Source organism: Hippocampus comes, unplaced genomic scaffold, assembly GCF_001891065.2.
Source record: "Hippocampus comes isolate QL1 unplaced genomic scaffold, H_comes_QL1_v1.1 scaffold221, whole genome shotgun sequence".
NCBI lineage: Eukaryota > Metazoa > Chordata > Actinopteri > Syngnathiformes > Syngnathidae > Hippocampus > Hippocampus comes.
Window position 1 is genome coordinate 396,602 of NW_017806070.1, and position 13,239 is coordinate 409,840.

Sequence of the window (13,239 nt, forward strand, 5' to 3'; positions counted from 1 at the left end):
AAAAGGACTTGCTAATGGACCTGAAAACTGTGCAACAGAGCCACTGAAGTGTTCCTGAGATAAAAAAGGAGGATCGACTTTATTTTCAAATAAGCAGACGCTGTGAGAACTACACTGGTGAGTCAATGAATTTTATTTTACATTTCTTCTTGTCATTTTATTTCGTTAGAATTAAATTCATGGTAACGAAATAAAATGACAAAGATACAAACATGTATCAAATAAATCTGCTCACCTGCAATTTATAATGGCGCATTGTAGTCACCTTCGTGCACGAAAGTTCGTTCAATCTCAGCTGTTCGTCAGTTATTATTTAGTCAGTTATGTCGGTTATTTGCTGTTGTATCGTCGATTTTCAAAATGCAAATGATCTGTTTACTTTATTTTCAAAGAACAGTTTGTTTTGTTATTGTTTGGTTGGTGTCTTATGTGAAACTGCGACATTGCGCAATTTATTGGACCGACTTGTTTAAGATCACACAGCGTAATTTGGGTGGCATTTTATTTCGTATTTTTAAATCATCTTTTTATTTTTGACTATCTGTAAATGTAGTGTTTCCTGCTCTTAATTGGGAATACATACTTGATGGTTTTAAATGCTCCTGAAATTAAGTGCTGCTTGACAAGCCTATATTGTGTCCTGCTCTTAATTGTGAATGCATACTTGATGGTTTTAAATGCTCCTGAAATTAAGTGCTGCTTGACAAGCCTATACAGTATTGTGTTCATAATATGTGATGTCACTGAAGGCCTAAGGTTGAAATGCACGGCCCGCCACTGTCATTGTGCCTACATGGGATTTGTCGCGAGTACTTCGAGTTCCTCCCACAATTCCAAATATTGCACCGTGGATTTAGATGCCTCTAATCAATTATTAAATTGCTCAAGGGTGTGATCTGATTGTGAATTATTGCCTGTCTCTTCCTGTATGTGTCAGTCATGTTTTTACCTTGGATTACCCTTTTTTGCATTAAAAAAAAAAAAAAAAAAAAAAAAAAACTTAAATTGGAGCAACTTTAAAACATGAATTGTTAACATTTATGGAAACAATGTTAGCACAACAAAGCAACCAAGTTGTTTGATCCAAAACAAATTGCTGAGTTGTTTTTGCTTGTTTCTTTAACTTTGGCGGGTCAGTACAAGGGACAACAGTTGTGTATAAACTTGTATTTATTTGTCAAATGCAGGAAAGCCAATTTTCACAACAGCAAAAGTGGTATATAAAAAATAATAAGTTGAATTGCCAAACTTCCCAAATTCCAAGTTTGTTGCCTTGAAATTTTGTGTTCACTCAGGGGATAGGCACTGTATGGGATTTTGTCCGCACTCAGATCATGAACTGGATAAATGTTTCAAGGAAAAAAGGCTAGGTAATTATAGATGAATCATTGGTAATTACAGAGTAAGACAAAGTAGGATATATATATATATATATATATATATATACCACTCTTTCTCACAAGGCTTGCAGGCGTGCTGTAGCCTATCCAAGATGAGATGTCCTATCCCAGCTCGGTACACCCAGAACTGGTCACAAGCCAATCCCAGGGCACAAAAAAATGAACAACTGGTCACGCTCACAATCACACCTGGGGACACTTTAGCGTCTTGGGTGACAATACAATTTATTGATATGTTTTATTACTGGCAACTCATCTTTCTTTTATATTTATACTGTATATGTTAACTATTTAATTAAACCATTACTAGTACTCCCACTCAGCCATTTCTATGCTACTTATTCTGTTGGGTCATGGGGAGATGGATGCTATTCGAACTGACTGAGGGTGAGAGGCAGGCTACACCCTGGACCGGATGCAGGAAAAGTGGTCAGGATTGCATATGTCAGTGTCAAATGTTTTGTGTTGTGTTCTATTATATTGTTATTTTTTGTTAACCCATTCCCCGCTGAACAAAACGGGGCTGTGGAAAAATGCTCCCCATTACAGGCGCATAAAAAAAAAAACAAGGGCCCCAGGGCTGTCCAGCGGTGACAGTCAAACAGTTCCAACATCCCTTCTAATCAAAATCAGTGCTGTTACACGCGTGCTGCAGAGAAGGCGGAACCACCAAGCCAGCAACAACCACTCCTTCGACGAATATTGTGGCCAAAATGCTGAAAAAATCCACATTGCATCCACACGAAGGACAACAAACACCATATGACAAAACAAAAGACAAAAACAACATAAAACAAAGCTCTTGAGGAGCTGTTGCCGACAGCTGCCAACTACAGCGCTATCTTGGATGTATAATGAAGACTATCTCCGTCAGATCGGAGTTAAATTCCCCCATGGTAAGTTATTTTTTGTCAATTTTAAGTTTTGGTGATGCAGTTTTTCAAAGCATATCAAAAAGAAAAGAAAGATTGTTTACACCCAGTTTCGAACTGGGGACCTTTCTTGTGTGAGACAAATGTGATAACAACTACATCAGGGGTGCCCAAGCCGTGGCTCGCGAGCCGCATGCGGCTCTTTGGCTGGTTCAATGTGGCTCCCGGACTTTCACGTGACAAGCGTCGAAAACGCCTCCGCGGTGGCGCTGCCATTCAGATGCTGCTGTAGTCTTTCCCATCAGGGAAGCCGCCTAACTGCTCGCTCTGGCGGGAAGGGCATGCTTCGGTTGGGCGTTCCTCGTGAGTTTCGTGTTCAGCATCTTCGCCTATCACGCGGAAGATTGGGGTTCGATTCCCTGACAGGATTTTTTATTATTTTTTTTATTTTTTTATTTTTTTTTTGTGAATTTAATTATTTTCTTCATGCAATTTTTCTTCACCAATCAAAAGGGAAGAAAAATTTGTTTCCACCCAGTTTCAAACTGGGTACCTTTCATGTATTTGACAAATGTTATCACCACTATTTTGGTGAGGCAGTTTTCTTTGCAAATCATAAAGGAAGGAGCGATTGTTTCCACCCAGTTAAAACTGGGGACCTTTCGCGTGTAAGACGAATGTGATGCCCACTACACCATGGGAACAGATGAGAACATCGTCTCATCTGTTTCCAACGCCGAGTTCTTTCCATTCAGGGCTATCAAGATGCCTTATTAAGAGCATTGCCGTACTCTGGCAGATATAGCGTGGGTGTGCCTCGTTAGTATCGTGGACAGTATCTCAGCCTGTGACGCGGAAGACCAGTTTTTCATTGCAAATCAAAAAGGGGTCGGGATTCTTCCCACCCAATTTTGTAATGGGCACCTTTTGCGTGTGAGACGAACGTTATCACCACAACACTATGGAGATAGATGACACCATGGTTTTTCATATCAGGGATACTGCACTTGATAGCATTGGCTGTGCTTTGGTGGGTATTGTGGACAGTATCTCAGTATGTCAGCCTTTCGTGGAAGACTGGGCTTCGATTCCCAGACAGCGAATTGATATTTGGAAATATCATTGTTTTCGTGATGCATTTTTTCATAACAACTCATAGAGGGAGGAGAGATTGCTTTCACCCAGTGTCAAATTGAGGGCCATTCGTGTGTCATGAATGTGTTAACCACTACACTACGGAAACAGATAGCTCCGTGATCATTCATATTAGGGCTGACAAGCCTCCTAAATGAGAGTAATTACGGCGCTTTAGTGGGTAGGGCTTTTTCAGGGTTGGCATTCCTCGATAATATAGTGGACAGTATCACAGACAGTATTTTTCTTGGTCATGATTTGGTTCACAGTGGGTACGGTCAGGGGAAAAACGCCAACACTAGCCAATTATTTTTTGTGAAAAAGTAACGGATTTAGTTATATTTAAAATAAAACATGGACAGTTTCAACATTTTCGTTTCTTTTTAGGAAAGTGTGAGCTCCGGAATTGTTCTGAATTTGGGGAACTGAAGAATTCAGACAAGATCAAGACAATTATTAGTTAATCATTTAACCTTGGAAGCAAACCAACCTTGAAGACCAATAATCAGATCTATGGGCTAAGTTTTGGACACATGGAAAACTCAATTCCCGTATTTTCCGAACTAGTAGCTCCTGGGTATAAGTCCCACCACACATAAAATGCATAAGAAAGAACAAAACAACATATCTAAGTTGCACCAGGGTGAGTATAAGTCCCACTGTGTGGGGAAATGCATTTGATAAAATCCAACACCAACAACAGACACATCTTGAAAGGCAATTAAAAATAAAAATAAAACAGAACAACAGGCTGAACAAGTGTATATGCTCACGTTACATGCTCGTATGTTCAGAACATATAAAGAGTTATTCAGATAACTAGAGCATAAAGAACATGGGAGAAGTTTATCAAACCACTGGTATCACTCCAAATCACCAAATTCAATGAAATCTTCACCCTCGCTGTCACTTTTAAACAACTCCGCAGGTGGAAAATGCGGCGCTTTTTCTTCTGTGTCGCTTAGTCATCGTCAGTTGCGGTTCCAATTATTCCAGCCTTTCTGAATCCTGACAGGATCGTCCAAACTTTCTTCCTGCTGCTCGATTACCTTTTTATCAACTCTCTCTCAACTCAACTGTTTTTCGGCTACATAATTCATTACTTCCAAATTGTAATCTGCAGAATATGATTTGCTCTTCGGTGCCGTTTTTGAACAGCTCTTCTCAGTTGTTTTTATTCAGTACCGATCGTATTATCTTAAATTCCTGCCAATGTGGAAATCATCAACACAGGCCTAGAGCGTCCTCTTCCGGTTTCATGTGAAAATAACATGTGGAATGATACAATAATGTGTTAATAATTTCACACATAAATCCCTCCAGAGTATAAATCGCACCCCAGGCACAACTATGAAAAAAATCTGTGATTTATAGTCTGGAAAATATGGTGGGAAAAGTGTCAATTGAGATTAAAATCCAGCCACATTCAGTCACTGTGATGCCTGGAGTGGAGACCACTTTTCAATTGATATGATCTTGTAAGAGTGCTTTTACTGTTTAGGATATCCATATAATTGCATTTGATGCAATTCAATTTCAACCTTCAAACAACTTTGTCGATTAAGTTACATGTTAACATGAGAGCCCCGCTTTGATATAACCTCAATAGCTCTCTCTCCTCCTTTGAAATTAAAAGCCCATGTATATTTTCTGATGGTATCTCATTTCATCACACAAGAATTGCCTCCCAGAGTTGCTGTCAGACTTGCAAGAACATTTTTGGAGTTCCAAATTTTCATTCCTCTCGCAAGGTGTTGGATTCATTCCCACGTTTCATCATGAGAATATCCTTGAGGCCAGTGGTCCCGAACTCCCTTACATTACTTCCGTTTTATTTATTTCAGAATCTCAAAGATATTTTATTTGGAAGAAAAATGTACCCGATTCTCTGTTACATCCGTCTCCAGAATGTCACTCCTGATGCAGGTCAAGGCGTGCTTCTCGGTCACGTGACAGGTTACCGTTAAAATGAAACCCAGAAGCTAGCAAAATTAGAAAAAAAACAAACGTTTTTGGGAAGGGGAAAAGGCCCAGCCAGAAGAGAAGCCTAAGCCTTTCAAGAAAAAGAAGGCTACATTTAGTAGACAGTATCAGGAGCCCTACTTATAATACGGACTTATCTCAACGGGAGATTCCCAAGCACCAAGCCCACTCTGCATGACATGCGGCGATGGTGAGTCGTATTTGTCATGCAATGTGTATCTTATTTTGAAGGCACGTTTAAACGTTACAGTAGCTAGCAGAGAGTGTTGCAGTCAGACAAGATGTTCATTGTGTTTATGATTAAGTTACGCAAATACCAGTTTTCCTGCAGGTCGTTGTATCCGTCACACCTTAAAAGGAGCTGTACCTGCCAAAACAGTGGCGTCATCTGTTTCCATAGTGTAGTGGTTATCACGTTCGTCTTACACACGAAATGTCCCCAGTTCGAAACTGGGTGGAAACAATCCCAACTCCTTTTTTGATTTACCATGAAAAACTGCATCACCAAAAAGATTATAATCACAACAACTCCCCAGCAGAGAATCGAACCCCGCTCTTCTGCGTGACTGGCGGCGATACTGTCACGATACAAATGAGAAACACAGGCTTAAAAGGAGATCTTCCCGGCAAAACGTCCGCTATCAGTTAGCTAGGTTGACAGCCCTGAAATAAATAACTGTTATGTCACATGTTCCCACAGTGTAGTGGTTATCACATTTGTCTCACACACGAAAGGTCCCCAGTTCCAAACTGGGTGGAAACAATCCCTGCTCCTTTTTAATTTGCTCTGAAAAACTGCATCACCAAAATGATTAAAAGTAAAACTACTCCCCGTCAGGGAATCGAACCCCAGTCACCAAAATGATGAAAATCACAACAACTCCCCATCAGGGAATCGAACCCCGCTCTTCCGAGTGACTGGCGGCGATACTGTCACTATACAAATGAAGAACACAGGCTTAAAAGGATATCTTCCCGGCAAAAACAGTCCCTGCTATCAGTTAGGTTTACAGCCCTGATATAAAAAACTGTGATGTCACCTGTTTCAATAGTGTAGTGGTTATCACATTCGTCTCACACACGAAAGGTCCCCAGTTCGAAACTGTGTGGAAACAATCCCTGCTCCTTTTTAATTTGCTCTCAAAAACTGCATTACCAAAATGATTAAAATTACAACATCTCCCCGTCAGGAAATCGAACCCCAGTCTTCCACGTGACAGGAGGAGATACTCTCCACGCTAACAAGGAACACAGGCTTAAAAGGAGCTGTGCCCTCCAAAACAGTCCCTGCTATCAGTTAGCTAGGTTGACAGCCCTGATATTAAAAAAAAAAAAAAAAACTGCGATGTCACCTGTTTCCATAGTGTAGTGGTTATCACATTCGTCTCACACGCGAAAGGTCCCCAGTTCGAAAATGGGTGGAAACAATCCCTGCTCCTTTTTAATTTGCTCTGAAAAACTGCATCACAAAAATGATTCAAATTACAACGACTCCCCTTCAGGGAATCAAACCCCGGTCTTTGGTGTGACAGGTGGCGTTTCTGTCCACTATACTAACCAGGAATACAGGCTTAAAAGGAGCTGTACCCTCCAAAACACAGTCCCTGCTATCAGTTAGCTGGGTGGACAGCCCTGATATAAATAACTGTCATGTCACCTGTTTCCATAGTGTCGTGTTTATCACGTTCGTCTCACACACGAAATGTCCCCAGTTCGAAACTGGGTGGAAACAATCCCTGCTCCCTGTTCATTTGCTCTGAAAAAGTGCATCACCAAAATGATTAAAATTACAACGACTCCCCATCAGGGAATAAAAAACACCAGTCTTCCACGTGACAGAGGGAGATACTGTCCACTATACTATCGAGGAACACAGTCTTAAAAGGAGCTGTGCCCTCCAAAACGCCCCTATAAGTTAGCTAGGTTGACAGCCCTGATATAAAACAACTGTGATGTCACCTGTTTCCAGAGTGTAGTGTTTATCACGTTCGTCTCACACACGAAAGGTCCCAAGTTCGAAACTGGGTGGAAACAATCCTGACTCCTTTTTAATTTACTGTGAAAAATTCCATCACAAAAATGAGGAAAATTACGACAACCCCATCAGGGAATCGAACCCCAGTCTTTCGCGTGACAGGTGGAGTTTCTGTCCACTATACTAACGAGGAATATAGGCTTAAAAGGAGGTGTACCCTCCAAAACACCGTCCCAGCTATCAGTTAGCTGGGTTGACATCCCTGAAATGAAAGAATGTGATTTCACCTGTTTCCATAGTGTAGTGGTTATCACATTCGTCTCCCACTCGAAAGATCCCCAGTTCGAAACTGGGTGGAAACAATCCCTCCCTCTTTTTAATTTGCTGTGACAAACTGCATCACCAAAATGATGAAAATAACAACAACTCCCCATCAGGGAATCGAACCCCGGTCTTCCGCGTGACTGGCAGCGATACTGTCACGATACAAACGAGGAACACAGGCTTAAAAGGAGATCTTCCCGCCAAAACACCGTCCCTGCTATCAGTAAGCTGGGATGACTGCCCTGAAATGAAAGACGGTGGTATCACCTGTTTCCATAGTGTAGTGGTTATCACATTTGTCCAACACACGAAAGGTCCCCAGTTCGTACCTGGGTGGGAACAATCCTGACTCCGTTTTGATTTGCTGTGAAAAACTGGATCACCATAATGATGAGAATCACAAAAACGATCCGTCAGGGAATCAAACCCGGTCTTCCGCGTGACAGGCGAAGATACTGTCCACTCAACGAACGAGGAAAACAGGGTTCAAAGGAGCTGTGCCCTCCAAAATGCCGTTCCTGCTGTCAGTTACCTGGGTTGACAGCCCTGATATGAAGGACTCATTTGTCATCTGTTTCCATAGTGTAGTGGTAATCACTTTCGTCTTACACACGAAAGGTCCCCAGTTCGAAACTGGGTGGAAACAATCCCTGCTCCTTTTTAATTTGCTCGGAAAAACTGCATCACCAAAATGATTAAAATTGCAACGACTCCCCGTCAGGAAATCGAACCCCTGTCTTCCGTGTGACAGACGGAGATACTGTCAACTATACTAACGAGGAACACAGGGTTCAACAGAGCTGTGCCCTCCAAAATGCCGTACCTGCTCTCAGTTAGCTGGGTTGACAACCCTGATTTGAAAACGTGTGGTGTTATATGTTTCCACAGTGTAGTGGTTATCACGTTCGTCTAACACACGAACGGTCCCCAGTTCGAAACTGGGTGGAAACAATCCTGACTCTTTTTTAATTTGCTGTGAAAAACTGCCTCACCAAAATGATTTAAAAAAACTACTCCCCGTCAGGGAATCGAAATCCGGTCTTCCGCTTAACAGGCGGAGATACTGTCCACTATACTAACGAGGAACACAGGCTCAAAAGGAGATCTTTCCACCAAAACACAGTCCCTGCTATCAGTAAGCTGGGTTAGCCCTGAAATAAAAGACCGTGATTTCACCTGTTTCCATAGTGTAGTGCAGTGGTAGGGAATTCCGGTTCCTTGAGAGCCATATCCTACCTGTTTTAGATCCCTCCCTACGCCACACACCTGATTAAACTGTTCATGATTGTTTCAGGCCTCTACAGGGCTTGCTGATGAGTTGATGATTTGAATCACAACAACTTCCCATCAGGGAATCGAACCCCGGTCTTCCGCGTGACTGGCAGCGATACTGTCACGATACAAATGAGGAACACAGGCTTAAAAGGAGATCTTCCCGGCAAAACGTCCCTGCTATCAGTTAGCTAGGTTGACAGCCCTGATATAAATAAGTGCGATGTCACCTGTTTCCATAGTGTCGTGTTTATCACGTTCGTCTCACACATGAAAGGTCCCCAGTTCAAAACTGGGTGGAAACAATCCCTGCTCCTTTTTATATTGCTCTGAAAAACTGCATCACCAAAATGATTAAAATTACGACTTCCCATCAGGGAATCGAACCCCAGTCTTCCGCGTGACAGACGGAGATACTGCCCACTATACTAACAACGAACACAGGCTTCAAAGGAGCTGTGCCCTCCAAAACAGTACCTATCAGTTACCTGGGTTGACAACCCTGATATGAAAGACTGTGGGTCTTCCGCGTGACTGACAGCGATACTGTCACTACACAAACGAGGAACACAGTCTTGAAAGGAGATCTTCCCGGCAAAACGTCCCTGCTATCAGTTAGCTAGGTTGACAGCCCTGATATAAATAAGTGCGATGTCACCTGTTTCCATAGTGTCGTGTTAATCACGTTCGTCTCACACACGAAAGGTCCCCAGTTCAAAACTGGGTGGAAACAATCCCTGCTCCTTTTTAATTTTTTTTTAATTTGCTCTGAAAAACTGGATCACCAAATTGATTAAAACCACAACCACCCATGATGGAATCAAACCCCGGTCTTCCGCGTGACAGGCGAAGATACTGTCCACTCGACTAACACAGGGTTCAAAGGAGCTGTGCAGACCAAAATGCCGTCCCTACAGTTAGTTAGCTGGGTTGACAGCCCTGATTTGAAAAGACCCGTCCAAAATGCCTTTCCTGCTGTCAGTTAGCTGGGTTGACAGCCCTGATTTGAAAAAACAGTGGTGTCATATGTTTCCATAGCGTAGTGGTTATCACATTTGTCTAAAACGCGAAAGGTCCCCAGTTCGAAACTGGGTGGAAACAATCCCTGCCCCTTTTTAATTTGCTTTGAAAAACTGCATCATCAAAATTATTAAAATTGCAACGACTCCCCGTCAGGGAATCTAACCGCGGTCTTCCGCGTGACAGACGGAGATACTGCCCAATATACTAACAAGAAATACAGTCTTGAAAGCAGCTGTGCCCTCCAAAACAGTCCCTGCTATCAGTTAGCTAGGTTGATACTCGACACTCTACTAACGAGGAACACAGGTATAAAAGGAGCTATACCCTCCAGCAGTCCCTGCTATCAGTTAGCTAGGTTTACAGGCCCGACATAAAAACTGCGATGTCACCTGTATCCATAGTGTAGTGGTTATCACGTTCGTCTTACACACGAAATGTCCCCAGTTCGAAACTGGGTGGAAACAATCTTGACTCCTTTTTCATTTGCTGTGAAAAATTGCATCACCAAAATGATGAAAATTGCAACACATCCCCATCAGGGAATCGAAACCCGGTCTTCCGCGTGACAGGCGAAGATACTGTCCACTCGACTAACGAGGAATACAGGGTTAAAAGGAGCTGCGCCCTCCAAAATGCCGTCTCCGTTGTCATTTAGCTGGGTTGACAGCCCTGATTTGAAAAACCATGGTTTCATATGTTTCCATAGTGTAGTGGTTATCACATTCGTCTAACACGCGAAAGGTCCCCAGTTTGAAACTGATTAAAATTACAACACATCCCCATCAGGGAATCGAAACCCGGTCTTCCGCGCAACAGGCGGAGATACTGTCCACTATACTAACAAGAAACACAGGCTTAAAAGGAGATCCTTGCGCTAAAACACCATCTCTCCTATCAGTAAGCTGGGATGACAGCCCTGAAATGAAAGGCGGTGGTATCTCCTGTTTCCATAGTGTAGTGGTTGTCACATTTGTCTAACATACGAAAGGTCCCCATTTCGTGAAACTGATTAAAATTACAACACATCCCCATCAGGGAATCGAAACCCGGTGTTCCGCGCAACAGGTGGAGATACGGTCCACTATACTAACGAGGAACACAGGCTTAAAAGGCCGCGTGACAGGAGGAGATACTGTCCACGATACTAATGAGGAACACAGGCTAAAATGAGCTGTGCCCTCCAAAACGCCGTCCCCGCTATCAATTAGCTAGGTTGACAGCCCCGAAATAAAAAAGTGTGATCTCACCTGTTTCCACAGTGTAGTGGTTATCACGTTCTTCTAACACACGAACGGTCCCCAGTTCGAAACTGGGTGGAAACAATCCCTGCTCCTTTTTAATTTGCTCTGAAAAACTGCATCACCAAAATGATTAAAATTACAACTCCCTGTCAGGGAATAATCGAACCCCGATCTATGACAGGCGGAGATACTGTCCAAAAACACAATCCCTGCTAGCAGTAAGCTGGGATGACAGCCCTGAAATGAAAGACGGTGGTATCTCCTGTTTCCATAGTGTAGTGGTTATCACATTCGTCTAAAACGCGAAAGGTCCCCAGTTCGAAACTGGGTGGAAACAATCCCTGCTCCTTTTTAATTTGCTCTGAAAAACTGCATCACCAAAATGATTAAAATTACAACTGCCTGTCAGGGAATCGAATCCCGGTCTTCCACGAGACAGACGGAGGTACTGTCCACTATACTAACGAGGAATACAGGGTTCAAAGGAGCTGTGCCCTCCAAAATGCCGTCCCTGCTGTCAGTTAGCTGGGTTGACAGCCCTGATTTGAAAAACCATGGTGTCATATGTTTCCATAGGGGAGTGGTTGTCACATTCGTCTCACACACGAACGGTCCCCAGTTCGAAACTGGGTGGAAACAATCCCTGCTCCTTTTTAATTTGCTCTGAAAAACTGCATCACCAAAATGATTAAAATTACAACTACTCTGCCTCAGGGAATCGAACCCCGATCTATGACAGGCGGAGATACTGTCCACAATACTCACGAGGAACACAGGCTTAAAAGGAGATCTTCCCGATAATACTCCGCCTCAGGGAATCGAACCCCGGTCTTCTGTATGACAGGCGGAGACGCTGTCCACTATACTAATGAGGAACACAGGCATAAAAGGAGGTCATCCCGATAAAACACCGTTCCTGCTATCAGCTAGCTCGGTTTACAGCCCCGATATAAAAAACTGTGATGTCACCTGTTTCCATAGTGTAGTGGTTATCATATTCGTCTCACACACGAAAGGTCCCAAGTTCAAAACTGGGTGGAAACAATCCCTGCTCCTTTTTGAATGAATGAATGAATGAATACTTTATTGTCATTGCACACTTGTTACAACGAAATTCTGCAGGAGCCTCCACCCCCAAGTGCGTCGCGAAATATAAAAATATAAAAAAAATTATAAATACATTGCACTCCCCTAGACCCACACACAATCACATGCACACGTTAAAAATTGATAGTCTGAGTTATGGAATGGATTTTTTTTGTTTTAAATTGTGATAAGAATATGTTCGATATTCGGCACGAGTTAAGGTACAGTCCAAGTTGTCTTACAAAATGATATGAATCAGGGATTAACATGACAGTATGTGGACTATTTCGGACTAATTGAAATACAGTCAGAGATATCATGAGGTATTAAGTAAAATTGCACACCCACAGGCCTACACATTTACATGCACACGATTTGAGGAATTGAGATTCAGCAGCCTGACTGCCCAGGGATAAAAAGTGTTTCTGTGTCTGTTTGTCCCTTCTTCTCATGACTCTATATTTCCTGCCCAGGGGCAGGAGGTTGAAGAGGCACCTGCCAGGGTGGGATGGATCAGTCAGGATTTTCTTTGCCCTTTGTAGCCCTCTTGAGTTAGCGATGTCATCCAGGGTTGGCAGGGGGCAGCCGATGATTTTTTGTGCCGCCTTTATGACTCCTTGCAGAGCATCCCTGTCCTTAGCCGTACAGCCAGCATACCACGCTGTGATGCCGTACGTCAATACGCTCTCCACTGTGGAGCGGTAGAAAGTGTGTAGCAGGTGTGAGCCCGTCTGGCATTTGTTCAGCAATCTTAAGAAGTGCAGCCTCTGTTGCGCTTTCCCGACCAAAGCATCTGTGTTTGCATGCCATTTGAGGTCGTCCGTTACATGCACACCCAGGAACTTGAACGTCGAGACCTTCTCCACACAGACACCGCCCATCTGTAGTGGGGAGGGTTCTGCTCTCTTCCTCCTCCAGTCCATCACCAT

General features: G+C 43.0%; 15 non-coding genes across 15 annotated transcripts; 14 read left to right on the forward strand and 1 right to left on the reverse strand.

Annotated features, from left to right (window-relative positions):
* Positions 1–5,779: 5,779 nt before the first annotated feature.
* Positions 5,780–5,852, forward strand: trnav-uac (transfer RNA valine (anticodon UAC)). Its single transcript has one exon. It is a non-coding gene; the product is annotated as a tRNA-Val (tRNA).
* Positions 5,853–6,431: 579 nt separating this feature from the next.
* Positions 6,432–6,504, forward strand: trnav-cac (transfer RNA valine (anticodon CAC)). The gene has a single exon. It is a non-coding gene; the product is annotated as a tRNA-Val (tRNA).
* A 239-nt stretch (positions 6,505–6,743) lies between these two features.
* Positions 6,744–6,816, forward strand: trnav-cac (transfer RNA valine (anticodon CAC)). The gene has a single exon. It is a non-coding gene; the product is annotated as a tRNA-Val (tRNA).
* A 232-nt stretch (positions 6,817–7,048) lies between these two features.
* Positions 7,049–7,121, forward strand: trnav-cac (transfer RNA valine (anticodon CAC)). Its single transcript has one exon. It is a non-coding gene; the product is annotated as a tRNA-Val (tRNA).
* Positions 7,122–7,350: 229 nt separating this feature from the next.
* On the forward strand, positions 7,351–7,423 carry trnav-cac (transfer RNA valine (anticodon CAC)). The gene has a single exon. It is a non-coding gene; the product is annotated as a tRNA-Val (tRNA).
* Positions 7,424–7,653: 230 nt separating this feature from the next.
* Positions 7,654–7,726, forward strand: trnag-ccc (transfer RNA glycine (anticodon CCC)). The gene has a single exon. It is a non-coding gene; the product is annotated as a tRNA-Gly (tRNA).
* A 535-nt stretch (positions 7,727–8,261) lies between these two features.
* On the forward strand, positions 8,262–8,334 carry trnav-uac (transfer RNA valine (anticodon UAC)). Its single transcript has one exon. It is a non-coding gene; the product is annotated as a tRNA-Val (tRNA).
* Positions 8,335–8,566: 232 nt separating this feature from the next.
* Positions 8,567–8,639, forward strand: trnav-aac (transfer RNA valine (anticodon AAC)). The gene has a single exon. It is a non-coding gene; the product is annotated as a tRNA-Val (tRNA).
* A 62-nt stretch (positions 8,640–8,701) lies between these two features.
* trnan-guu (transfer RNA asparagine (anticodon GUU)) lies at positions 8,702–8,773 on the reverse strand. The gene has a single exon. It is a non-coding gene; the product is annotated as a tRNA-Asn (tRNA).
* Positions 8,774–9,192: 419 nt separating this feature from the next.
* On the forward strand, positions 9,193–9,265 carry trnav-cac (transfer RNA valine (anticodon CAC)). The gene has a single exon. It is a non-coding gene; the product is annotated as a tRNA-Val (tRNA).
* A 355-nt stretch (positions 9,266–9,620) lies between these two features.
* Positions 9,621–9,693, forward strand: trnav-cac (transfer RNA valine (anticodon CAC)). The gene has a single exon. It is a non-coding gene; the product is annotated as a tRNA-Val (tRNA).
* A 295-nt stretch (positions 9,694–9,988) lies between these two features.
* On the forward strand, positions 9,989–10,061 carry trnaf-aaa (transfer RNA phenylalanine (anticodon AAA)). The gene has a single exon. It is a non-coding gene; the product is annotated as a tRNA-Phe (tRNA).
* A 313-nt stretch (positions 10,062–10,374) lies between these two features.
* On the forward strand, positions 10,375–10,447 carry trnav-uac (transfer RNA valine (anticodon UAC)). Its single transcript has one exon. It is a non-coding gene; the product is annotated as a tRNA-Val (tRNA).
* Positions 10,448–11,488: 1,041 nt separating this feature from the next.
* trnaf-aaa (transfer RNA phenylalanine (anticodon AAA)) lies at positions 11,489–11,561 on the forward strand. Its single transcript has one exon. It is a non-coding gene; the product is annotated as a tRNA-Phe (tRNA).
* Positions 11,562–12,195: 634 nt separating this feature from the next.
* On the forward strand, positions 12,196–12,268 carry trnav-cac (transfer RNA valine (anticodon CAC)). Its single transcript has one exon. It is a non-coding gene; the product is annotated as a tRNA-Val (tRNA).
* The last annotated feature ends 971 nt before the right edge of the window (positions 12,269–13,239 follow it).